The sequence below is a fragment of the Nicotiana sylvestris genome, chromosome 1 (assembly GCF_000393655.2).
Source record: "Nicotiana sylvestris chromosome 1, ASM39365v2, whole genome shotgun sequence".
NCBI classification, from domain to species: Eukaryota; Viridiplantae; Streptophyta; class Magnoliopsida; order Solanales; family Solanaceae; genus Nicotiana; species Nicotiana sylvestris.
In genome coordinates this window covers 130,741,426-130,768,848 of record NC_091057.1, presented here as the reverse complement: position 1 = coordinate 130,768,848, position 27,423 = coordinate 130,741,426, and the positions used below count along the sequence as shown (strand labels likewise).

Below are 27,423 nucleotides of genomic sequence, written 5' to 3'. Positions count from 1 at the left end.
AGAGTAATGGTTTCAAAAGGCCAAGTTGTAGGGGTAATTAACACCGGGCATAATTCGAGGAGGATACTAATATTCTAAGCCAAGTTTAGGGGTGGTTTAAGGTATTTTGCCAATTTTAAACACTTATCAAAATTTCGGCTATGCTTTAAATAGCGGTCCTAAAAGAGGATATTTGTGCACTTCGCCCTCTTGACCACCACAGTAATTATGACTATACCATAACCTTGTTCGTCACCAGTTTAAAATGTACAAAAAGAATCAGGGATGTTATTTAATTTGGAATACATGTCAAGTTTCAATACAAATGAATAGGTTGTACATAACGTCACCTCTTTTGGAAGTTCAACTTCCCAACGAAATATGCAAATAGACTGGCAAAAACTAGGGGTATGCAATCGAAACAACAGCTACAATAGGTAACTGATTGTGGTGAAATCCGAAATAGTCCCCAAGAAAGGCTGCTACTATTTTCTTTTCTTGAAACACAGTAATCTCCTTTTCTATATCTCCATACTGTGAAGTAAGTGATATGGAGTGAAACAGAGAAGCTTGCGGAAGTTGTACATTGCGCTGCTCAGCCAAGACATAACGGTCAATTAGTTAGGATTACTGAGTTTTAGAGATGTTTATTTCAGTCCCTTACCTTTTAAATTAGAAGTTTCATATATTACACATTGACCCCTTAATTTCCTTTGTCCTATACCAATTAAGTCATGCCTAAAGCTGTACTGAGATGGCAGATTTAGCATATTATCCAGCTGTAAGTCTTAGGTCATTCTCATGAGTTTATGCTCTATATAGGTTGTAATTATCCTATTTAAGGTTATGAATGAAAAAGCCTCTTTACTTTTGCCCTAGTTTATCTTCCATTCTCTTTTCTTTTCCTTTTTCTCTTCTTTTTTCCATTTCGTCACTGTTCCATTGCCCTGCGTATCAGTGGTATCAGAGCATATTCTTGGCTCTGTGGATGACCATGGCTGATAATAATAGTAATGTTATGGAGGTGCTCAAGAAAATTTCACTTGATATGTCAAGCTTCACAGCTAGACAAGAACTGTTGGAAGCAAACCAAGAGCAGAGTAACAGGAATCAGGAGGAAGCTTTGAGTGAGCTCAGAGAAGTGCTCAACGAAGTTATTCATGGAGAAAAGAGGCCAGAACGTGACAAATCTGTAACTCAAAGTGGAGGTGAGATTTATTCTTTGAATAATAAACCCTTTGAATTTGGTGATTTAGCTTCCCCTAGTTTCCATGGAGCTAGTACATCTGCAATGCCTGTGAATCCTCCCTACTACTAGCTCAGTCCTTCTTAGAACTCAAGCTCACTCTACCACCAACCTAACAACCTCAGTTCTTCCAGTTCCCATAAACCTTAGCCCTTCTCTGCATATTCAGCATCCCAGAACCTCTTAGATACAATCTTCTCCTTCCCCAGCTATGGGGTTACAAACCTTCCAAAACCTCTTTCCTAGAACAACCATTCCCTTAGCACCTCACTTCCCTAATCACCAAGGAAGGTATTATCCAACTCCACAACCTCAAGGCTCACCACTATTACCACCACCTCTATACAACCAGACCTATAATCAACCCATCCAATTTTCCTCTGCATATTATAATCCAAACACACATATGCCACCACCCTTATATCACCAGACCCCATATGTATCCACTCTCTACCCTTATCAGACTGTTCCCACCACCAACCAATTCTACAACTCAAACACTCACAATGTGAAATTGCCCAATATCCCTTTTACCAAGTACCACAAAGTTGAATTCCCTAAGTTCAATGGTGAGGATCTTAGGACATGGCTGTGCAAAGCAGAGCAGTTTTTCTCTTATGAAGATCTTACTATACAGCAAAAAATGAAGCTAGTTTCTATGCATTTTGAAGGGGACGCTCTACAATGACACTTAGGTTATATGAGGAGTAGAGGACAAATGCCACTCCCTACTTGGGATGAATATTTGTGGGCTTTGTGTGATAGTTTTGGAGCTGAATACTCTGATCCTATGACTGAGGTTATGAACATCAAACATACTGGGAGTGTGAAGGATTACCAAAAGGTTTTCAACAGTGTCATGACTAGTATGAATCTATTAGTTGAGCATGTTGTTAGTATATTCCTGAATAAACTCAAACCTGAAATCAACAATGCTGTGAGAATTGGAAATCCTACCAGCTTACCACAAGCTTACTACCTGGCTAGGCTACATGAGGCTAGCTTTATTGCACAAAGTAAGGCAATCAAGGCAGCATCTGCAGTGCATCAACACTTAGTTGTAAGGACACCTCAAGGACAAGGCTCCATTGGGTGGACAAAGGTTGATGCCCCTACTTACAAACCACATGTTACTGCCAACTTAGATGGTTTCAGGAAGAGAAGACTGACTCCAGCTGAGATGGATGAGAAAAGGGCCCAGGGTCTATGCTTTTTCTGTGATGACAAGTTCATACCAGGGCATAAGTGCAAGGCAAAAAGGCATCTATACTCCGTGGAAATAAATGTTGAAGAGCTGGAAGATAGTGAGGAGACAGAGGTGGAAATGGAGGATACTGAGGAACCTTAGGAAGTAGCAAACCATGTTGAGAATTGTGAGATTTCTCTGGAAGCCTTGAATGGCACTAAAGGCTATAGAACCCTCAGAATACAAGGTTTCTCCGAACAAAATCCTATCAATGTCCTCATTGATTGTGGCTCCACCCACAATTTTATCAATAAGAAGGCTGCCAAGAGAATATGTTGCACAATCAACCAAATACACCCTCATGATGTATATGTAGCTGATGGCAGGATCATTCAGTCTATTAAGGGAAGTAAAGACTTCAAATGGCTCATACAAGGGGTACTTTTTCAAGATGATTTTCTAGTGCTCCCTATAGGTAGCTGCGATGTTGTGTTGGGAATTCAATGGTTGTGCAAGTTAGGAGATATTAAGGTCAACTTTGAGAAGCTTTTCATGCACTTTCTCTATCATGGGAAGGTTGTCACCTTGCAGGGCATTTATCCTTCATTTAAAACTGTTGATACAAAGGCTTTGCATAATATCTCTGTTTGATACTGCCCAAATTTTTATGATCAAGGTCTATTCTGTCCCCATATCTCCAACTGCAAACTCTCAGCAACAAGAAGAAATTCCTGCCCCCATCCATACATTACTCACTGAATATAGCCTACTCTTTCAAGAACCTAGACACTTGCCTCCTTCAAAAGGGGTGTTTGACCATCACATTCCCTTGGTTGAAGGCAGTGCTCCTGTCAATTCTAGACCCTATAGATACTCCCCAATACAAAAGAATGTGATAGAAGATATGGTGAAAGAGATGATGGCCCAAGGGATCATCCAGTATAGCTTTAGCTCTTATGCCTCACATGTGGTCATAGTTGGGAAAAAGGATGGTTCGTGGAGATTGTGTGTGGATTATAGGGCTTTAAACAAGGTTACTATAAAGGATAAATTTCCCATACCTATCATTGAGGAGTTATTGGATGAACTTGGAGGGTCAGAAATTTATTCAAAGATAGATCTCAGGGCAGGCTATCACCAAATTAGAATGGCACCCTCTGATGTGCACAAGACAACTTTTAAGACACATTCAGGGCACTATGAATACTTGGTCATGCCCTTTGGATTGACCAATGCTCCCTCAAGTTTTCAAGTACTAATGAACCATATTTTTCAGGAATATTTAAGAAAGTTTATCTTAGTATTCTTTGATGATATTCTAGTGTTCAGCAAAACATTAGATGAGCATGAGCATCACCTCACACTTACCTTTGAATTATTGGTGCAATACCAGTTTTTTCAAAAGGGAGTAAGTGTGTGTTTGCAGCAACCAGGATTGAGTACTTGGGACATTATATTTCTGCTGAAGGAGTGACAACTGATCCCAAGAAAATTGAGGCAATACAAGGATGGCCTGAACCTACTAATATCAAACAACTAAGGGGTTTTTTGGGCCTAGCTGGGTACTATAGAAGGTTCATCAGGGATTATGGAGTTATTAGCAAGCCACTTACTGATTTACTCAAGAAGGACATTTTCAAGTGGTCTCCTCAAGCTACTTCAGCCTTTGAAAATCTTAAAGGGGCTCTCACTTCTGCACCAGTGCTAGTATTACCTGATTTCTCTACACCTTTTGTAGTGGAAACTGATGCTTGCAGCAATGGTATTGGTGCAGTTTTGATGCAAAAGGGTCACCAATAGCTTACTTGAGTAAGGGTCTCTCATATCATCACCAGACAATGTCAGTGTATGACAAAGAACTCCTGGCATTGTTTATGGTTGTAACTAAATGGACTCAATACTTGACTGGCAGGCCTTTTACAGTGAAGACTGACCAAAAATCTTTAAAGTTCCTTCTTGAACAGAAATTGCATACATGATCACAATTGAAATGGATAGCAAAGTTGATGCAATATGATTTCATCATTGAATACAATAAGGGTAAGGAAAACAAGGTGGTTGATGTCTTGTCTAGTTTGCATGCAGCTGAGCTAGCTGCCCTTACCTTATCTTCTATTCAAACTGACTTGCTTAGCCTGGTCACTCAGAGTTGGAACTTAGACCCAGACTTGGCTGCTTTAATTCAGTCCTTAAAGGGAGGTACAGAGGTACAAGGCTATACCTTCATTCATGAGCAACTTAGAAGGCATGGCAAGTTGGTGATTGGTCCAGACCCTACCTTGAAGAAGAACATTCTACAGTTGTGGCATGACTCTCTCATAGGAGGACACTCTGGGATTGAACAAACTTACAGGAGGATAGCATCACTATTCTACTAGAAGGGTTTGAGAGAAAATGTTCATACTTATGTCAATGGCTGTGACATTTGCCAAAGGCATAAGTATGATAGGTCCCCTTACCCAGGACTTCTACAACCTTTGAAATTGCCAGTCACAGCCTGAAGTAGCATCAGCATGGACTTCATTGAGGGACTACCTAAATCAAAAGGAAAGACTGTGATCCTAGTAGTAGTTGATAGACTCACTAAGTATGCTCATTTCCTGAGTCTCTCTCACCCTTATTCAGCATCAGACGTGGCCAAACTCTTCATGGAATAGATTCACAAACTTCGTGGCATGCCTGAAGACATAGTGAGTGACAGGGACCCCATATTCACCAGTAAAATTTGGCAGGAATTGTTCTTTATGGATGGGGTGACACTCAACACATCCACAACATATCATCCCCAAACTGATGGCCAAACAGAGGTCATCAATCGATGCCTTGAAACATATCTCAGACGTTTCTATTCTGATTCATAATCTGACTGGTGCTCTTACCTTCCTTCTGTTGAATAATGGTATAATACTACTTTTCACTCCTCCGTACAAACTACACTATATGAGGCTTCGTATGGCCAGCCTCCCCCTCCATTTACCCTATGTAGCAGGTGACTCAGCTATTGAAGAAGTGGATAGAAGCTTCCTGGCCAAGGAATTCAAACTGCAGCTCCTCAAACATCATCTCCAACGAGCACAACAGAGAATGACTGCTCAGGCTAACAAGCATCACTCAGATAGACAATTCAAAGTGGGAGACTGGGTCTATCTCAAAATTCAACCCTATAGACAAGTGCCACTGTCAGGTTCCCACTTCTCAAAGCTCTCAGCTAAATACTATGGACCATACCAAGTCTTACAAAAAATTGGTTTTCTAGCATACAAATTGTCCTTTCCACCACAGTTACTTCTCCATCCCACCTTCTATGTCTCCCAACTCAAATTGTGTCACAACTTACCTACTAATATATCCCATCCTCCTATCCTTGACATATCCAGTCCCTACTATCCAAATCCTCAGAAAATCCTTGATCGACGTATGGTCCAAAAAGGGAACAAGGCAGTCACGCAGGTTCTGATACAATAGGATCAACTATCTCTTGAGCAGGCAACCTGGGAAGACTATCACTCCCTCAGGGTTTGATTTCCTTCCTTCCTTCCTTCCTTGAGGACAAGGAAGATTTTGACAAGGGGGGTCTAATACGGAGTGAAACAGAGAAGCTTGCAGAAGTTGTACATTGCGCTGCTCAGCTGAGACATAACGGTCAATTAGTTAGGATTACTAAGTTTTAGAGATGTTTATTTTAGTCCCTTACCTTTTAAATTAGAAGTTTCCTATATTAAACATTGACCCCTTAATTTCCTTTGTCCTATACCAATTAAGTCTTGCCCAGAGTTGTACTGAGATGGCAGATTTAGCATATTATCCAACTATAATTCTTAGGTCATTCTCATGAGTTTATACTCTATATAGGTTGTAATTATCCTCTTTAAGGTTATGAATGAAAAAGCCTCTTTACCTTTTCCCTAGTTTATCTTGCATTCTCTTTTCTTTTCCTTTTTCTCTTCTTTTTTCCATTTTGTCACTATTTCATTGCCCTGCGTATCAGTAGCATCCCATTCAATGTCCAAGACGTATGTGTTAGATAATAGAACCAGATCCACCATTTTGGGATTTTCTACAATGCAGGAAAAGTAAATAAGATTTAAATGTAAATGCATACGTAGAAAGAGATAATTACAACTCTCTTATTGATTTCTAGATTAAAATGGCTTAAATTCTGAATCACTTATAGCCTTTGGCATCAAGAATCTAGCAAAGAGGTTAAACAATACGTAAAAGGCTTACTGAAGAATTGTAGTTATTGGAAAGCTTGGGGTCATTGAAACAAGCATCATTCCCATGTAAGTGAAGTACAACAGTGTGCAAAACATCGAATAGAAGTACCAGAAGACCTTGTAGGCTGACCAATAAAATCCAATCATCGGATATGTGATGACAGTAAATACAAGAGTTTGGGCTAAGAGATATAGTATTTCAATTGCAACCTACAAAATCAGTGTAGGTGGAATCAACTCAAACATAAAGCAATGAAGAGTGAACTATTAAAAAAGTAAATTTTGGACTTAATTCAACCCCAAAGTCAACTCAACAACAAACAACATATCCAATGTAGTCCCACAAATGGGTTCTGGGAGGTTAGAATATACGCAGAGCTATTTCTGAAAGACCCTCGGCTCAGGAAAGAAAAAGGGGAGGGGCAATACAAGCAAACCAATTTGACAACCGAATATAAAATACAAAACTAGCACTAAATAATCCAATCAAAAAATCAAAACAAAGGCAAAACCAAGTAATAACATAAGTTTAAGGATATGAAAAGACACTCGGCTACCTAACCCTTTAACTTTATACTCAACCTCAACACCTTCCTATTCATGGTCATGTCCTCAGTCAGTTGAAGTAGCGCCATATCTTGCATAATTACCTCTGCCCAATACTTCTTCGGCCTGCTTCTGCCTCTCTAGTTGCCCTCCAACGCCAGTCTCTCACACCTCCTTACCGGAGCATCAGTGCCTCTCATCTTTGAAAGTACAAGAGGAGGGATGCATTGTAGCCTTTTTAAATTTCTAGTCGATTACTCTTCAGACTTAGTCAACTTATCGATTTAAACAAGTGTTAATCACAATAAACAGTAAAGGAATAGAATATAATACGAGAGCAATAAAGTAAATAACACCAGGAATTTTATATTGGTTCAGAACCAATGTGGTATCCTAATCCAGTCCTCTTGGGTTGCAAGATTGTTGTCTTTTAGAGCTCTTTGTAAATTGAATTGAGTATAGCCTTTGTGATTTTCAGCGATCACCACCAACACTGACAGGGTTGGTTTTCACTCGCTCACCAAAGAACCGAACAATGACACAACCTATAGGACGCACTACTTCTCCAATATTTTTCTGTCTCTCTTCTCTCTTTTGTGTACACAGTAAATCTACTAAAGTGAATTACAATGCTTGTTAAGAGTAGAATAAAGAACTTGTAGTTGGATAGACAATTGTATAGAAGGCTGCATAAGTTTGTTGTTGCAAGTATCTTCTCTTTTATACTTGGTCGTTGAATATTCTAGCTGTTGCAGCGGTCTTCTAATTTTGGAAGAGGATTTCCTTTGCTGCTGCTCCAACTTTTCTTTACTGCTTCTTACCCTTTTGAACATGATCACAATCTATAAGGTAGATTTGGATATGTTCTGTTAATGTAAACTTTCCTTTTGAATTGGACATTTGAATTTCCAATCATGATGCCAATATCAATTCTTTCTTTGAATAGATCCATGATTAATAATTCTCTGCAATATATAATCTTTATAAATATTTACTTGAGAATAGTCATGATGATTCAATCAAAATCCCCATGATTTACTTTTCCATGATTGTAGTAATTCTTGATTGATTCCAGTAACTCATACTTCTTTCTTGAATAGTACTTTACATCTCATCCCGTAGTAAATATTATGAATAATAAGCTTCTTTGTGCAACATTCCTTAAATGCAAGACTTGATCAATTCCTTGTAGTACTTGTCCTGGTAAAAATATCTTTCTTAATAAAATATTTCCTTTCTGATAGATCTCAATAAATCTTTGCCTCCTTTTTTTATCTTGAAAAATAATCTCTTTCCATAATATAGAATATACTACACCCATAATATATTTTCTTTCCATAAAAATATATTGTTCCTTTGTTTTGTAGTATCTCTTCCATATAGTATCTTCCTTCCACACGATAATAGATCTTCTTAACTATTTTAGCAACTTTCCTTTTAAGATGTTGAAAAACTTCCCATCCATAATTTCCGTAGATTCTTCTTCTGATATTGTGTAAGCCATTCGATATTTGAAATTTCACTTTCAAATATTATTCCTTCTATGGCGCTTGGAGATCAAATCTTTGAAAATAATCTTACTTGATAAATTCTTCACATGATATCTCTTTTCCCATATTTGTTTGGATCTTTACCAGCATCTCTTTCTTATACAAAAAAATAAGATTACCACAAGTAAATGTTCTTTGATTAATAATTGTATTGGTTTGTTATCATCAGAATTAATACGTGAAACCTTGAAGCTAACACTCTTCACATGCCCGAACTATCTAAGTCTCGCCTTCCGCATCTTGTCCTCCATAGAGGCCACGCCCACCTTGTCCCGGATAACTTCATTTCTAATTATATCTAACCCGGTATGCTCGCATATCCATCCCTACATCCTCATCTCGGTCACCTTCATCTTTTGGACATAGGAGTTTTTGACTGGCCAACACTCTGCCCCATACTGCATAGTCGGTCTGGTGTGCGACATCCTCTTCGATCTCCCCATTCCCTTGTATAACAGACCCAAGGTACTTGAAACTTTCTCTCCTAGGAATGACTTGGGAATCCAACCATACGTCGCCATCCACTGAACTTGCACTTCAAGTATTAAATTTTGGTCCGGCTCAACTTGAAACCTTTAGACTCCAGGGTCTGCCTCCAAACCTCTAACCTCTCGTTAACCCCGCCTCGCGTCTCGTCATTACAATGTCATCTGCAAATAATATGCACCACGACACCTCCCCTTGAATGTGTCGTGTCAGCGCATCGATCGCCAGGGCAAACAGGAATGGGCTGAGGGCTAACCCCTGATGCAACCCCATCACAATCGGGAATTGTTTCGAGTCCCCTCCCATTGTCCTCACCCGAGTCGTAGCTCCATCGTACATGTCTTTAATAGTCCTAATGTATGCAACAAGAACGTCTCTAGCCTCCACAACACCTCCCTCGGCACTTTATCGTAAGCCTTCTCTAAGTCAATGAACACCACATGTAAATCTCGCTTCCTCTTCCTGTACTGATCCATCAACCACTCATGAATTGAAAATTATCCAAGACAATATAACGACAGTACGGCACAACAGTCCATTCACTTAAATAATGTGGGGTACTCTAACTCCCCCTCGCACACCCAAACATAAACAACTAAAGCTTGGATAATGGGAGCCCAATACTGACAATACAACAGCTTGGATGGGTAACTCTGATACCATATTAAAAAAATGGACCTTTGTCCTAACTCAACTTCAAACGCCTTATGAGGAGAGAATTGTCCATGGTCAGTCAATTATTCGTTCTATCAATCAATGTGGGAGCCCCTAACGTAATAAATTGTTGTAGCTTGTAAAGAACATGAACTTAGAAATACAGAAAAGATACTACAATATTAACCGGCAAAAAGAAAATTGAAGAAAATTGTACAACGTGGTGTTATGAATTCCATGTAGTCTCAACTCTCAACAAGTCAACATGTCATGCCAATTTGATAAGTCCTATATATACCTGTGCTAGTGCATATGCCCATGGAGCATACATCCCAGCAAATCTTTCCCTGTACAAGACTGATCGCTCCATGGTCACATATGGTAAAACAGAAGATGCATTATTTATACCACAAACTATTACTGCGGTGTACATAGCACCAAATACACTGAAGATGCTCTGCTGGTTATCTCTCATAAACAATGGGAAAAAGAACAAAATGACAGTTAGTCTAAAAAAATCATCCAGTTCTTGAAGGGTAGACAACATAAATATAACGTTACACTGTTTAGTTAACAAAACCAATTCAACTATCTTGGGTGAGAACATCATAAGTGCAGAAAGGAACAAAACTTCAGTTCTGCATCAATTTCGAACAATAAACATGGAGCTCCAGAGTTTTATTATTGCTGCATGGGTGACATCAACCAGCAACAAATAAAGCTGAAATGTTCAATATTAACAAACCGAAAAGGAAAACGAGGAATCTGAGAAAAATTTATAGGATCACACAACCTAATTCCTTTTGAAACTGTGTCATGACAACCACTTGTGCATCAAATTTTGGGATAAACATGTTACTCAAAAGGGCCCAGAAATTTCCATGAGGATGTAAATGGTTTTATATCACACGGTATAAACTATAAAGCATGTGTCAATAAGTTATTGAAGCTTTGGTTTAACAGTATTGTCAACTTACAGTTTCTTCCCTTGATCCCAGAACAGCAATCCATAAAGAAATGAAGCGACAAGCATGTTCAGAGAGCGCATCAAATTGTATGAAGGACTCCTCCAATAGGACCAGTACTGCTTACAGAAGCAGGTCTTGAATTGTCCCCAGCCATTTTGAGAGAACTGGGTGGGGAAGTGCAAATCTTTTGAACCATGAGGTGGGATACTCAGCCTCTTTACAAGCTCATCGTTATTTCTACGACAAATATAAGTCAAACAGTAATCATGCGCTAGTTATGTGCAAAATGTGCTTAGAATTGATACAATGTGTAAGAAGCATTTCACAGCTAAATGAGGTGAATAGCTGTTACTAACTTGTGTAGACCAGAATTCTTATAGACTTCGGCAAAGTCTATGCTAATCTTGGCTTCGCTAGATGTAACCTCTAACATCCAGGTCGCTGGATTGTAGCTATTTTTTATTTTGGCACACCAGAGGTACACTGAAAAGAAGTTTCAAGTGATAAAACACAAAAAACCGTCTCAGCTTTTATGCAAAGAAGCTTCTAGTAGTGGCTTACTGCACTTAAATAACAAGGGAAATTAGTGCACCTCAAAATATTCGATCATTTTACTAGAATTGGGACCGAGTGGTCCCCAGTAGATCATGCGCCCGCCAGTTTTCAGTAGAATCAGCTGCAAAAGAGTACATTACAACCAAATAACCAGTTGAGGATATCCACGAAGGACAAACAATTACGAAATTAGATGAGTTTGCTTGAGAATTAATGGAGATGGAAAATTTCCTCGGCATTGTGAAGGACAAATCCAGGAACGACATTGCAAGGCCTCTTCTTAATCATCCTTAAAGAAGGAACAGCACAAGGATGACTGATTGAAGGCCATCATGTGATAGACCATCTTCTATTGACTTGTAAAACACTTGCCATTATTGAAGGTGGAATAATTTACAGTTTAAATGGCTTCAAGGTTAACTTCAGCAGGCACTGTTACACAGAAAATTGGAAAATACAGCTACCAAGGAATTCTAAAATGTTACATACGTGTCACTAAGCATCATCACTAGGTTCTGAGAGTAACTGATTGAAGCCTATAAATAGATAACTGGCTGTAAGTTCTTATTGGAAAGAGATCGACCTGATCTAAAGATGCTAACAACTTGAAATTGGGTGTTCAAGCAGCATTTGTTTATTGTTGTTCAATGCATGAACCATTAAATATATGGATTACTAAAGGCAATCAAGCAGTGTTTGCATACCAGAAAGTCATTCAAACTCAAACACAGGATTTTTGCACTACTAAGCAGTTGCTCCGTCCATGCATCTTACCTCATCAAATGCTTCAAGTATGTCAATGCTTGGCTGGTGGATGGTACAAACTATTGTTCTTCGTGTATCATCAACATTTTTCACAGCTCGCATAACAATTGCAGCTGACCTTGCATCCAATCCTGTTGTGGGTTCATCCATGAAGATAATTGAGGGATTTGCAACAAGCTCCACAGCGATTTTTAGCCGTTTACGTTGTTCAGTTGAGAGCCCACTAACACCCGGCACGCCAACCAACATGTCTTTTATTCCATCTAGCTCAATGGTCTGAAGAACTTCTTTCACAAACTCCTGGAGATGTGCCAAAGCAGTTCAAATCTAGATATAGCCAGAAAAAATGGTGTTCATGAAAGAAATAGTTATTCAAACTCCATGTTAATAAGCTTCGTACATATTTTGTTTTGGAGTCAATCTGAAAATGAAGTCGTAGCCAGGCAGAAAATATAGCTGATTCTTCTACAGTTATCTGAGGAGAATGTATGCCTGTCTGCTCACAGTAACCTGAAACTCTAGCGAATGTATCTTGAACTTTAGGGTGGCCACCAACTTTTTCTGGGGTCCATCTCATTAATTAAGGAAGACTTTTCTTGCTTGTTGATTGTTTTCAAAGTTGCCAGTCATTCTATCTTTTGCATTTGTCAAATTCGGTAGGCATAGTAGATCTGCAGGTAGAAAATGTCAAATGTAGTAGGCGTGAGAGATTGAGGCTCTGCCAACACACCAATCTCAGAAGAAAAATATATCTGAGAATTAGAAAGAAAGAGTAAGGTTTCACAGACAGGGTATAAGAAAATAGTCTGTGAGAAAAATAGAGAGTGAGTGATATTGTAGTGAGGTGAGAATATCAAAAGAGGTTTATTTCTTTTGAGTGTTGTAGTGGCCTTTTGAGTATTTTACTCGGACCTACAAAGTGTAAAATTTCTTGCTATAGTGATATCAGTTGCTCTTCTCAGGGCCGTGGTTTTTTCCCTTATTCAAAAGTGTTTTCCACGTAAAAATCTTGATGTCGTTGTTACTTTTTTATTCTTGTTAATTACCGTATCTCAATGCTACGTTCTTATTCCGCTTTTATTATCGTGAATATTATTTTTGTAGCGGATTTATTCCCAACACTTTTATATCTCCTTCAACATAACCACTTGTTTTTCTACCAGCAAGAACTTCAAGGAGGGTCGTTTTTCCAGCTCCACTGACACCCATAAGGGCTGTAAGCACACCAGGTCTAAGTGCGCCAGTAATATCCAAAAGAAGTTGGAGTCTATTTTGGGTGAAACCAAGCTCCTTCATTGCCTGACATGGACATAAAACCACAACCCCAACCATTGAAACTCAGTTTCAGCAGCATTTACTTAAACAGAAACGATCCAATACTAAATGAGATAGGTTTAGAAGACCACCGCATGTTGGAATCGAAGGGTTTGAGGCAGAAGGGTTTTGATTTGGGTGTGTTTGGTATTTGGACGGGTTTGAGGTGATGACAATAGATTTGGGTGTGTTTGTGTTTGGTATGCTGGCATTGGGCCTAATTGGGTTTGATATTTTGGGCCTAATTGTGGTCTACACAATTAGGCCTGGTCAACCGGCCCACTTATGACATTGCCTTGTTCAGAAAATTAGTGTACAGCACATGCTACACTCTATTTTAGGTAGTTTTCCCATACCCTTTGTATTTAATTATTTGCTCCATCTTTGTATTTCTTTTATGTACAACTTTACCCTAGCAAATAGGACTTGGCCACTTGCCAATGTAGGAGGTTACCCAAAAACATTTCTGTATATAAGTTTGGATTTGTACACTTGAGAATACACAATTTTCTTTCCATTCATCAAATACACAAGCAGAAAAATTACAGTTCATTATTTTTCATGGTATCAGAGCAGGTTTAATTCTGGTATTTTTCTGCTTTCTCAGTCACAAATCAGCTCCTTTCTTTTCTTCTTCTTTCATCTTCATCTTATCTGATATGGGTACTTCACCAGAGTCAGCTGATACTCTAGCTTCTGCTTCTGCTGTCACCACTAATGCTCCTGCACTTGCAGTGACCTTTGCTTCAGGAGTAATTAACTCCACTCACCCTTATTACCTTCATCCTTCTGACTATCCAGGGATGAACCTTGTATCCTCAGCTTTTGATGGCAAATGATATGGAGGTTGGAGAAGGGCAGTCATCATTGCCTTGTCTGCAAAGAACAAGATGAGATTCATCGATGGTACTCTTATTATCCCTAAGACTGATTCTGCAGTCCAGCAGGCTTGGGGTAGATGTAATGATATGGTACTTTCATGGCTTCTTAACTCCTTGTCTAAAGAGATAGCTGAAAGTGTGCTCTATTCACAGAGTGCAAAGGATTTGTGGAGTGACCTGGAAGACAGATTTGGACAGGCAAATGGAGCAAAGTTGTTCCAATTACAAAAGGAATTAAGTTCAGTAGTGCAAGGTAATTCAAGTGTATCAACTTAATTCACCAAAATCAAAAGCATATGGGATGAACTAGATGCACTCAATACATTTTCTGCTTGTGTATGTGAGTGTGAGTGTGGTGCAAAAGTCAAAAGCTTGAAAGCACACCAAGATGAGAGACTATTGCAGTTCCTAATGGGACTAAATGATATATTTATTAGGGTAAGGAGTAACATTCTATTGTCATCACCTTTACCCTCCATTGGACAGGCATACTCTCTTGTGATTCAAGAAGAGAAGCAAAGGGAGATACATGCTACCCCTGCATACTCAGGAGAATCTGCCTCATTCATTGCTACCAACCAACAAGGAAATTTCGGAAGATTTAATGAGAACAGGGTGCAGAAAATAAGTTTTGAATCTAAGAAATATTTAGGAATTTGTTCCTATTGCAAAAAACCTGGACATAGCATCCAGAAATGCTATAGAATTCATGAGTTTCCAGCTGATTTCAAGTTCACAAGGGAGAAAAGATTTCAAAGAGGTGCCCAGGCAAACAAAGCTTCCTTCTCAAATGAAGAAAATGAACAGGGAAGTGCATCAGGAGTTCAGAATCTCACCAAGGAAAATGTGGCTGAGCTGCTGCAGCTTCTTCAGCAAGTGAGAGTGGGACATTCCAGTGCAGATACCCCTGATGTTGCAGCAAATGTGAGCCATGCTGGTATGACCAATTTATCTGAAGATTTAGCCTGTTTAATTCAAATCAATGATGAGTCTTGGATATTGGATAGTGGAGCAACAGAACATATGTCTTTTAACAAAGATTTTTTTTACAGAATTAAAAACTTTGGCTAAACCTCTCATGGTAAAACTCCCAAACTCTTACAGAGTTCAGGTCACTCATTCAGGAACTATTTCTCTTTTGCCTAATTTGATTCTTCGAAATGTTCTTTACATTCCATCCTTCAAATATAATCTGTTGTCTGTGCACAAGTTGTGCAGACAACTCAAGCAATATATTTTATTCACACCTTTTTCATGTTTTCTTATACAGGGCCCTTGAGTGAAGAGCCCACCGGTGATTGGTAAAGAGGAAGGGGCCCTCTACATTCTCAGATCCAAACATACAACACCAGTGTCTAAGAGTCCACTCAAATTTAGAAGTGTTTTTATTCCAAGAAGGAATTCTGTTTCCAATCTTAGTTTGCATTCATGTTTTAGTTTTTCTGATTCAACTGTAAAAGAGAAACTATGGCACTACAGATTAGGCCATATGCCCCTTAGCAATATGAAAAATGTTTCATCAGTTTCTATATCCAAGTGTTCCAAATTCTTCAGTCCATGTCTTATTTGTCCTATGGCAAGACAGTCCAAACTTCCATTTCCCTCTAGTTCTATTTCTACTAAGAAAGTGTTTGAATTAATTCATGTGGATACCTAGGGACCATACAATAGTTCTACATATGATGGTTTTAAATACTTCCTTACAATTGTTGATGATTTCAGTAGAGGCACATGGACCTACCTACTAACCAACAAATCCAATGCATTCACTATTCTACGAGGTTTTATAGCTATGGTAGAAAGACAGTTTAACAGCAAGGTAAAAATCATAAGGTCAGACAATGCTTTTGAATTGGGAAGTGGTAAAATTCAATCAGAATTTTTTGAGTCACTAGGTATTATTCATCAAACCACTTGTGTGTTCACACCACAACAAAATGGAGTGGTGGAGAGAAAGCACAGGAATCTTTTAGAGACATCTAGAGCCTTGTTATACCAATCACACCTGCCTACATCATACTGGGGTGACTGCCTTCTTACAGCAACCTATTTGATCAACAGATTTCCTTCAAGTGTCTTAAAGCTTAAGACTCCTTATGAAGTCCTTTTTTCAAGCAAGCCAAATTACTCTAACCTTAGATGCTTTGGGTGTTTGTGTTTTGCTTCTACTGTCTCAAATCAAAGAACTAAGTTTGAACCTAGAGCTATACCTTGTGTGTTCTTAGGTTATCCTCATGGAAAGAAGGGTTACAAAGTCTTGAACCTCAAGAATTTGAAGCCTTTCATTTCTAGAGATGTTATATTTCATGAAGAATTCTTTCCTTTTGCTTCTATTAAGTCTAATTCTTCTTCTGAGATTTCTTTACCCACTGCTCCATTATCTGCAAATCATCAGACTCCTGAGCCTCTATCTTTTCCTATCAGACCACACACTAAAGCCTCCAAAAAGGCTACTGCATCAAGTGACTGTTGTTCTTCCCCCATTTATTCCAGCCATCCTAGTTCACCTATTCCCTCTATCTCTCCTTCTAGTTTCTCTCCAGATTCTCCAGTTACATCTAATCAACCACATACATCTACACCAGTTTTTCCTTCTTTGGATTCTGATTCTACGATGGATGTTCTTATTAGGAAGTCTACCAGACCACACACAACTCCATCTTATCTCAAAGATTTTATCTGTAATGCACTCCAACTCACAGATGTTAGCAACTCTTGCTTTCTCACACCAGTTAAACCTACTTATATATCTTTCAGTGGACTATCTTCTACCAATCAACATATGCTAAACACATTGTCCAATATACAAGAACCTACTGACTATTTACAGGCAACACACCACCCAGGGTGGCAAGAAGCAATGAATAAAGAGATTGATTGAGGCACTTGAACTTAATATGACTTGGGAAGTGGTTGAATTACCACCCGGGAGGAAAGCTTTACCATGCAAATGGGTCTATAAGGTTAAACACCATTCAGATGGGAGTGTGGAAAGACTAAAGGCAAGATTGGTCATTAGAGGAGACATACAAAAAGAGGGAATAGACTTCAATGAAACTTTTTCACCGGTGGTGAAGATGACCACAATCAGATGCATACTAGCCACTGCCGTAAAGAAAGGATGGGGTCTATACCAGCTAGATGTGAATAACGCTTTCCTACATGGAGATCTAAATGAAGAAGTGTACATGAAATTCCCACCTGGAGTTATACCTACTTCACCTAATCATGCATGCAAGCTAAAGAAATCAATTTATGGGCTACGACAAGCATCTCGTCAGTGGTATGCTAAACTTACAACTGCTTTGAATTTTAAGGGATTTACTCACTCATTCAACGACTATTCTTTGTTCTTTAAAAGGTCAGATTCTTCCGTTTCTATAGTGGCTGTCTACGTGGATGATATACTCTTGACAGGTAATGACACCAACGAACTACATGCTTTGAAAGAATTTCTCAATCAAGAGTTCAAAATTAAAGATCTCGGGGACTTACATTTTTTTCTAGGCATGGAAGTTGTCCGAAAAACAGATGGACTTCTCCTTTCTCAGCGCAGATTCACTTTAGACCTTCTCCGAGAATTTGACTCTCTGCACTTGTCCCCTGTTTCTTCTCCACTCGATTCGTCTACTCGTTTGTCTACTCACATAGGGGAACCAGTGAAAGATCCCACCTTGTATCGTCATCTCCTTGGAAAACTTAACTACCTCACTCACACCCGCCCAGACTTATCCTTCACTGTCCAGCACCTCAGTCAGTACATGCAGCACCCTCGACAACCCCACCTAGATGCAGCACTCCGTGTTCTTCGCTATCTGCTCAAAGATCCTGGGCTAGGGCTTTTTATGTCTGTTTCCTCCTCCTTCAAGCTCCTAGCTTTTTGTGACTCCGATTGGGCCACTTGCCCGGATTCGAGGAAGTCGGTCAGTGGTTTTTATATTTCTCTTGGTACCTCTCCGATCTCTTGGAAGTCCAAGAAGCAAACTTCCATCTCGCTCAGTTCCGCCGAAGCAGAATACAGATCTATGCGGCGAGTAGTTGCAGAGCTCACATGGTTGGTCCGTCTTTTTGAGGATTTGTCAATTCCTATCTCTCTTCCAGTCCCTCTTCACTCCGATAGCCAAGCAGCAATTCACATAGCAAAAAACCCTGTTTTTCACGAACGGACGAAGCACGTTGAAATCGATTGTCATTTTGTACGCGACCAATACCTAGCTGGGCTGATTTCGTTAAACTTTGTTCGATCTCCTGCCCAGTTGGCAGATCTGTTCACCAAACCACTCGCCGGACCTCTTCATCGTGATCATTTGGGAAAGCTAGGTGTGTTATCTACCCCCTCCAGCTTGAAGGGGGTGTTGGAATCGAAGGGTTTGAGGTAGAAGGGTTTTGATTTGGGTGTGTTTGGTATTTGGACGGGTTTGAGGTGATGACAATAGATTTGGGTGTGTTTGTGTTTGGTATGCTGGCATTGGGCCTAATTGGGTTTGATATTTTGGGTCTAATTGTGGTCTACAGAATTAGGCCTGGTCAACCGGCCCACTTGTGGCATTGCCTTGTTCAGAAAATTAGTGTACAGCACATGCTACACTCTATTTTAGGTAGTTTTCCCATACCCTTTGTATTTAATTATTTGCTCCATCTTTGTATTTCTTTTATGTACAACTTTACCCTAGCAAATAGGACTTGGCCACTTGCCAATGTAGGAGGTTACCCAAAAACATTTCTCTATATAAGTTTGGATTTGTACACTTGAGAATACACAATTTTCTTTCCATTCATCAAATACACAAGCAGAAAAATTACAGTTCGTTATTTTTCACCACAGGAGTTTCAACATAGTATTGAACATCTTGAAACACGATAGATAGGGGTTCGAAAGGTAGAACCATTCTTCCTGGAAAACAACAGAAGAAACTGTATATTGAAGAGCAAGGAAGCAACTATAAAATGATGAGAAAGATGGTAAGAAATAAGATATCTCAGCCAATTATCTGAGCAATAGAATAAGAGGATAACCTGCTCTTCCATGAGATTCCACTTGTAGTGCCAGGATTTGTGGTTTTGGAATTTTCTATTGCGTCAGCTTTATCAGGAGAATCTCTACTTCCTTTTATTTGGGAGTATTTCTCCATTGATATAATGGCACGAGAAACAGGTGCTGCATTACATTTTCAAGAAAACTAGTAATTAGAAAATCAACCGTGTGGATTCTTTGATGTACAAAAAAAAAATGAATGTACCTTTAAAGAAAGTTAAGGACAAGGTGGAACCAATGTTAAACAGCATTGTAAAGCCAAACAAGGCATAAACTGATATCCAATACCAATATCCATCAAAGTTTAAACCACGACTTTCAAGGACTTCATTCCCTATAGTCGTGTTTGTAGGGAACATCTGTGCAAAAAAAGAAAAAGCAGTATGTGATATGAGTGTAGAATATAATATGATGAACTAAATTAAAACTAAAGGGGATCCTTGGCGCAACTGGTAAAGTTGCTGTCATGTGACCAGGAGGTTACGGGTTCGAGCTGTGGAAATAACCTCTTGCAGAAATGCAAGGGAAGGCTGCGTACAATAGACCCTTGTGGTCCGGCTCTTCGTCAAACCCCGCGCATAGCGGAAGCTTAGTGCACGCGGCTGCCCTTTTCTTTTCTTTTTTTTGGACTAAATTAAAAGTCTGCAACAAGAGAGACAAAGCTATTGGCATAAGTTAACAGATATGCATGCATCATGGAGGTAAGAAATCTAAGAAGACTTCTAAGCCATTTTGAGATATTCTCATCATGCAGAATTTTATTATGGCACATTGTAGAGGTTACTGATAGTTAAGCTGTTGTACACTAGAATTAAGAAAGAAAATCAACTATCACTTCTGAGCGTGTATGAAGTGCTTGCATTGATAGTTAGGATAAGAACACAAAGACCCATAACTATCTCCTTTTCTTCAAAGCACAATTTCAGGATAGAAGATGGAAAAATAACCAAATAATTTCCCCGCATTGCCTTATAGAGACTACTTTCCCTATTGCATATTGGAGCCCCAAGACAGTCATTTTGAGCTGAACCTTTTTCAGTTCCACGTGCAGTGTGCAAAAATAGTTACAAAAATGGGAAAGAAGCAAAGTATTTGAGCTATTGGCACTCACCTTTTGCCATCTTGGGGAAAGAAATTCATTTACAGAAACACCTATCTCACCATACGTCATCGGAGAAATCCAAAATCCCCATTTCCGCCAAATTGGCATTGAAGCTGTAGTCAAATACCGGTATTTTAGTCTGCTACTCACCCTCACATGAGCATCATATCAAAGAAAAAAGAGCTAGGAATGCTTACGTCTTGGTATTATAATCCGCCGAATAAGAAGAGGAATGTGATTAATAAACTCCCAACAGATGCAGAAGAAACAATAATCCGGAAGAAAGATGCCACGAAGCGGAACATGGAGATTGATGCCATGTGCAGAGAAAACAATAGAAGCAATTGTCTGAAGAATCTGTAAGTGACAGAATTTTGTCACGAAGATGCACTAAATTTTGTTTAAATCATTCCTTAAAAACGAATAGAATTGGTGAAGTGCAAGCGGCTGATGAAAGTCTATTGGAGATACAACTAGTATGTACGCAGAGTTTACCCCTAACTGAGGTAGAGAGGCTGTTTCTAAATAAACCTCCGGCATCCTTTCCTCCAAGAACTTCCCACCTTGCTCTTGGGGAGACTCGAACTCACAACCTCTTAGTTGGAAGTGGAGGTTGCTTACCATCAGAGCAACCCTCTATTGGAGATAGTGATATATAATAAACAAAATTATAGTTAAAGGAACCGAAGCAACAAAGTACAAGATATTTACACGTAGCACTCACCTCCCAGCCTCAGGGCTGAAACCGATGACATAATAGGTCATAGATGTCCAAATGACAGATTCTAATAGAGAAAGAGAAAACTTGAGAATTGTAGCAGGAATGGCATATGCCCATGCTGGGTAAAAGCACAAGTCGTGCTGTTTATTTGTAAGCCTTGTTATTGTCATGGACAGCTAAGGGAATCCATCCACAACAAGAATGATGAGAGCGAAAAACAAGGCTCCCAAGTAATAACTTGCATGTACAAGATCAGTATCCATCCGAGTTCTCAAAAATACAGTCATCGTTATGGATGAAATTATGGCAAGCTGCACAGTAGAAGCATAAAATGCAATAAGTTGTGGGATACGTCAAAAAGGAAAAGGTGACTTCTATCTTTGCTTGGGACTATGTGAATAAGTATAAAATATTTTGTGGCTTGAGTACCATAATGAAATGACAAGAAACTGATTACTTTCCTGAACAGTTTTGAATATGTAGATGAATGAATTCCTTTTCATCAGAAGGAATTCTCTTGAAATACAACCACGAAAGAGTTCCCATTTAGGAAGTGAATAGTCACGGAATGTTATAGCATTTCTATGACTCTTTGATTTATCATACGAAACAGAAAGTTCTTCATTCAGCTTTTTTCCTTGAAGAGATTCATTAAATTTTCTCGAGAACATATCAACTGACACAAATTTATATGTTTCTCTAGTTCCATACCAGTGCCGTGCTTGATCTTTTTCCGATATAACCTGAAACTAATCAATAATATCTGATTGGCTTCTAATTGACAGAAGGAAATGTGACAATCACTTAGTAACAGCTACTATGGACTTGCCTCCTGGAGGAAGTCAGCCACCCCTTTCCTTTCAGGACAAGTGAACCCACAGCTTTCAAAGAATTCTATGACAGAACTTCGGGGCCCATGGTAAACAATTTTACCCTCAGCCATCAGGATTATATCAACAAAGAGATCAAAGATCTCTGGCGCTGGTTGAAGCAGCGAGACAAGTATAGTGCCATCTGTAACATGTGCCGACTGCTGAAGGCAGGCTACAATCTGGTTCGTAGTTGAGCTATCTAATCCATTTGATATTTCATCCATAAACAATGCTTTTGTGGGGCCAACAATCATCTCTCCTGCGTCGTACAAATAGTTGATTCATTAAACTTTGTCTTGCAAATGATATCGAGTACATCAGCAGCCTTTATTGAGAACATATGGAACTGATGCCTTTGTTACAAAAATACCTGTTGTCAGTCTTTTCTTTTGACCACCTGAGATACCACTTCTCATGGTATCACCAACCAATGTGTCAGCACAAATATCATGTCCAAGAATCTGAACACAGTGATAAGAATGTGCCAATCATGTTATAATCCGATTTCTATTGAAGAATTATGAAATTGGGTACTTTAATAAAGTTACCTTCAGAATATAATCTGTTTGTACGTTTTTCTTTTGTCCTTCAATAGAAATTGCCTATATGATTTAGAATTTTAAAATCCATAACAGCTTGACTGCTGAAGAATGCCAAAATCTTTCCAGGTAATAGAGATGAAATGAGAACAACTTGATGTTAAAACTACCTTCATGTAAGTATCTATATCTGGATCAGGAACAATTCCTGCTTCTTTCACCCTTCTGCTTAGCTCAATCATGATCTCTTCAAAAGAAAAGGCATTGCTTTAGAAACTAGTGCTGGAATGTATTCATGACTGTGATTTATCTTTTGTGTGCTTAAAAGCATACCTGCTCTGCTTCCAACTCCTTGGAAACGAGAAGAATAATCTAGTGTTTCTCTAACAGTCATTTCAGGGATGTGTAGATCATTTTGGCTTATATATGCAGAAGTTTTCTGCGGTACAAACTCTTCCAATTTATAACCATTGTAAGAAATCTCCCCAGAAAACTGTTATACATGGCCAATACACAGTAAGATCAATATCAGCTCCAAACGTTGTGAACTCAATTGTGAATTCTACATCACTCTTGTCTGAGTCAAGGTGCAAAAAGCAGTTCACAGCTGTTCAGTAATTTATTCTTGGAGGAGGAGGAGGTGGTAAAGGCAACAAAGCTTCTGTTAGGCAGGAAGCATATCTAGATCAATTTTACTATATACATCAGCTGAAGATCTTAAAGATATAAAGGCACTAAATTATTATGAAGAACTGGAGAAACTACTAGAAAAAAAGATCCAACAAATGAAATCCCATGAAGATTCATTTTACTGAATGGGAAAACTATTAGTTCACATCTAGTATGTTGTAGATCAAACTATTTGCTTTATATCAGATGAAGGATTGGTTTAAGAAAGTGTCACTATGTATTTCTCTAGCTGACTATGAAACAAAAACAACTTGAAGAGACCTTACGAGATCTGTCCAGGTTGCCCGAAAGTGCTTTCAATAGCGTAGTTTTGCCACATCCAGGAGGTCCAAGCAGTAGAGTCATTCTGAAAGAAGAACAGCAAACTGTTTGCGTAAATTGTAAGATGACAGGTTTAAGAACTCACAGTTTAAAACAACGACTTCAAAGAAGAGCTAACTCTCGATATCCCAAATGCAAGATCAGTTGGACACCTCATGCCAGTTTATGAGTATGATAATATAATCACTTGATAATAACATGCATCATAGAACAAAACCATGCGAGGAAGTATATTATTCATCTTTCAACTGCAAATATGGATCAAACCGATTGAGAACATTCGGAGATTTGTACTGCGTAGTGCGTATACAATGGACACTATCAAGTTCTGAGTTGAAACGCATGATTGCAAGGCCAAAAGCTTTAGTTCACAGAACTATTTCTCTTATGCTCCATTAGAACATGACCATCTATGTAAAATATCAACTGACAAATAAAATAAAGGGTGATGAGTTCACAACCATTTTCACCAAAACCTGAGCTTAATACAAACAATATAGACTGTGGGATTGTGATGATTGATGATAAACTAATAACTTGGATGATTGATGATGATTGTGATGATTGATGATAAACTAATAACTTGGACAGCACCACAGACAGTGCTAATACGAATGACCAGAAAAAAGGACTGTGTCCTTCAAGTCAAAAGCTAGAAATCAGGTGGTTGGCATACTTATTTTGAATTACACAGTTATAACTATTTGAACTGAGCATCTGCCCCATAGACATACCTTCCAGATTTTATTACACCACTGACATCATTAATGATTTTAATCTTGGCCAATCCTGACCGTAGACCTGGAAGCCTGGCAAGGTTCTGTTGAACAAACTGAATTAGTGAAATCACAAGTGGCAGCATAGAATAACCTAAGGTTGGTGCTTGCACCTTCTGCTAAATTTAACATTTGAATTATGAAATCAGACATAAGTTTGAAGATATTCATCAAATCTTTCCTACAACTTCTAGAGTTGCAATGCATCAGAAAATTAACTAATTGATAGGAAATATAGGTATAATGACCTAAGTAAACATAGTATTAAAATTAGTCAACCCCAGTATGGAACTGGACATGTTAGCACGAAAAAGAATCAACTTTTCACCATTCAAAATGGTCACTTAATCGCCTATTGAAGTCCTAATAAATGCCTTCTGATGATCAACGTCTAAAATCCAGCATGCATATCTGTCATAGAATAGCTTGATGAAGTTATCAACTATTCTCAATCAAATGGAAAAAACTTACCCCGATCATGTTTTTGAAAGAATTCCAAAGAGTAGGCAGAGGCTTTCCTTGAACAAGCTCACATTCCGCTTCAAGGGTTAAATTGTTGTATCTAACTTCCACTGTAGGCAATTTCAGACCAACTCTACAAAGAATTAACTGAGCTTCAGTTCATTGAATTAAGTCTAACACAGAAATCTTTGATGATATGAGAAGAAAAACTACGAGATATGCAAATATTCAAAACTTAGCACTGTCAATCACCAAAAAAATATGGCAATTCAAATGCAAGCGCAATGACCTTTCAGTGTCTATAATTAAATTTTTACTGGCAAGTTAATAACGGAATTCTTACTTGTCAATTCTCTTTCCGATTTTGCGCAACAATTGAAGGTTGTCATGCTCAATGTGCTTAATCATCTTTTCAGTGAAAGCATGCCTTTCTAGAGCTCCGAGCTTGGTAACATCAGCTACCCTTGTGCTCGTACCGTTGGCCTCATCGCCATTGATTTCCTCAAAAACAGATGATCTCAATCTGTCAAATGTTGGCAGTCTCTCAATTGCAGCCCAGGCCGACATGTTCTCGTCATCAACAGCATCGTCCATCTCAGTAGCACTCAAGGCTGAATTGCTCCTGAAACTCGAAGATTGGCCCCTGAATGATGATACCAAGCTTCTTTCAATCTCTGAGATATCCATTCTAAATGACTCTACTTCATCTGAACCAACAAGCTGAGCCATTTTTTGGTGTAAATAGTTTCAGCTCCAAACCTGCATTTATAGGGAGAAAACAAAAAGACGTGCACCACGTATGCATGTGTGACATAAATTATTCATTCGTTGCTTGAACAGCTAACTTTGGTTCGTAAGATAAGGAAACACATCATTCCTTATTTTAATGAATTAAACGTAAATGAAAGAGACAAACAGAGAGAATATCATATCTTTACAATTGATATGGAGGAAAAAGGAAAGAGAAATCCTTGAATAAAAAACAGTGCTTCACGTTTCTCTAACTTCTCAAGGCACAGAATCAGTTGACATTCCTAAACGGACAAAAAATAATTGATTATTCAGAAGGCTCTAACATGCAAGTACGTAAATTTCAAAGTTCAAAGACTTAAACTAGAATCGAAAAAAGAAAAAGAAAAAAAGAGGACTTAAACTAGGAGGGTCTTCCTTTATCTACCATCAAGCTCCATGACAGCTAGGTCGTGCCAATTACTGCTTTGTTGGCACAAGTGACAAGAATCAAAACTTCTTCATATGGTTTATCAAAATTTGTTAACTTGACCATGAATTTGCACATAAAATCTTTAAGTTTTTTTTAAAAAAAATAAAATTAATATATTTGGAAACTACATAAGAAGAATTTTTAAGTCAAAGTAATTAACAATTCAAAATCCTTAAAAGGTTTTTCGAAAGGAGGGAGTGTATTTGGGTTAATTTCACTGATGGTCACTCAACTATGTTTCAATTTTACTGAAGTCACTCAACTATTTATTGTCACTTAAAAGTAACTAAACTTTCACATTGTCACTTAAAAGTCATTTTGGCTCAAACTCCTACCATAAATATGACATGGGATAAAATTTAATGAAAAAAATCCAAAAATAAATGACACATAAGCTTAAATGGATTATTCCCACTTTAGATCCATCTCTTCCTTAATGTGATTTGACCTATAACCCAAATTGTCACGACCCAGGTTTTCCACCCTCGGGAGTCGTGATAGCGCCTACTAGTGAAAGCTAGGCTAGTCAACCATTTGAATTATTTACCTTTTTCCCATTTAAATCCTTTAACAATTAAGAACTAACATTATATAAACAACGGAATTTTAAAAGCAGAAGACTGAAACATAATATGTTAATAAAGATGTCAATACCAATTTATACATAAACTACCCAGACTGGTGTCACAATTTCACAAACTGTCTAGGAATACTATAAATAAAGGTCCGAAAGATTTATTACAACGATGTCTCTGAAATATATAAAATAAATAGAAGAAAAGTATAGGAGGAGACGCCAAGGCCTGTGGCCGCCTGCAAGACTACCTCGGATCTCCGAATGGACTGAAGGCAGCAACCCCAAAGCTAAGGTCTGAAAGCTGCTGCACCGGGATCTACACACAGTGCAGAGTGTAGTATTAGCACAACCGACTCCATGTGATGGTAAGTGCCCAGCCTAACCTCGGCGAAGTAGTGACGAGGCTAGGACCAAACTACCAAATAAATCTGTGCAGTTAAATCATATACAGCGAAAAATAAAAGCAGGAATGTACAGTTAAGGATAGGAGGGGGAAACATGCTGCGGGGAAATATCAAATGATAACAGAAGGACAACAGGCAAATATAATGAACACCATAACTCAATTATCAACAAGAATCAGAAATCAAACGAGTGCACGGCATCACCCTTCGTGATTTTACTCCCGTCCTCACCATAAGAATCTGCACGGCATCACCCTTCGTGCTTTAACACTCTTCCTCACCATAGAAGTCAATATAATCGACACAGAATTGTACATCGTGCAGCACGGCATCACCCTTCGTGCATTACACTCTT

At 38.6% G+C, this 27,423-nt stretch overlaps 1 pseudogene; it reads right to left on the bottom strand.

Annotated features, from left to right (window-relative positions):
- Positions 1-325: 325 nt before the first annotated feature.
- Positions 326-25,594, bottom strand: LOC104217166 (pleiotropic drug resistance protein 3-like; annotated as a pseudogene).
- Between the last annotated feature and the right edge of the window lie 1,829 nt (positions 25,595-27,423).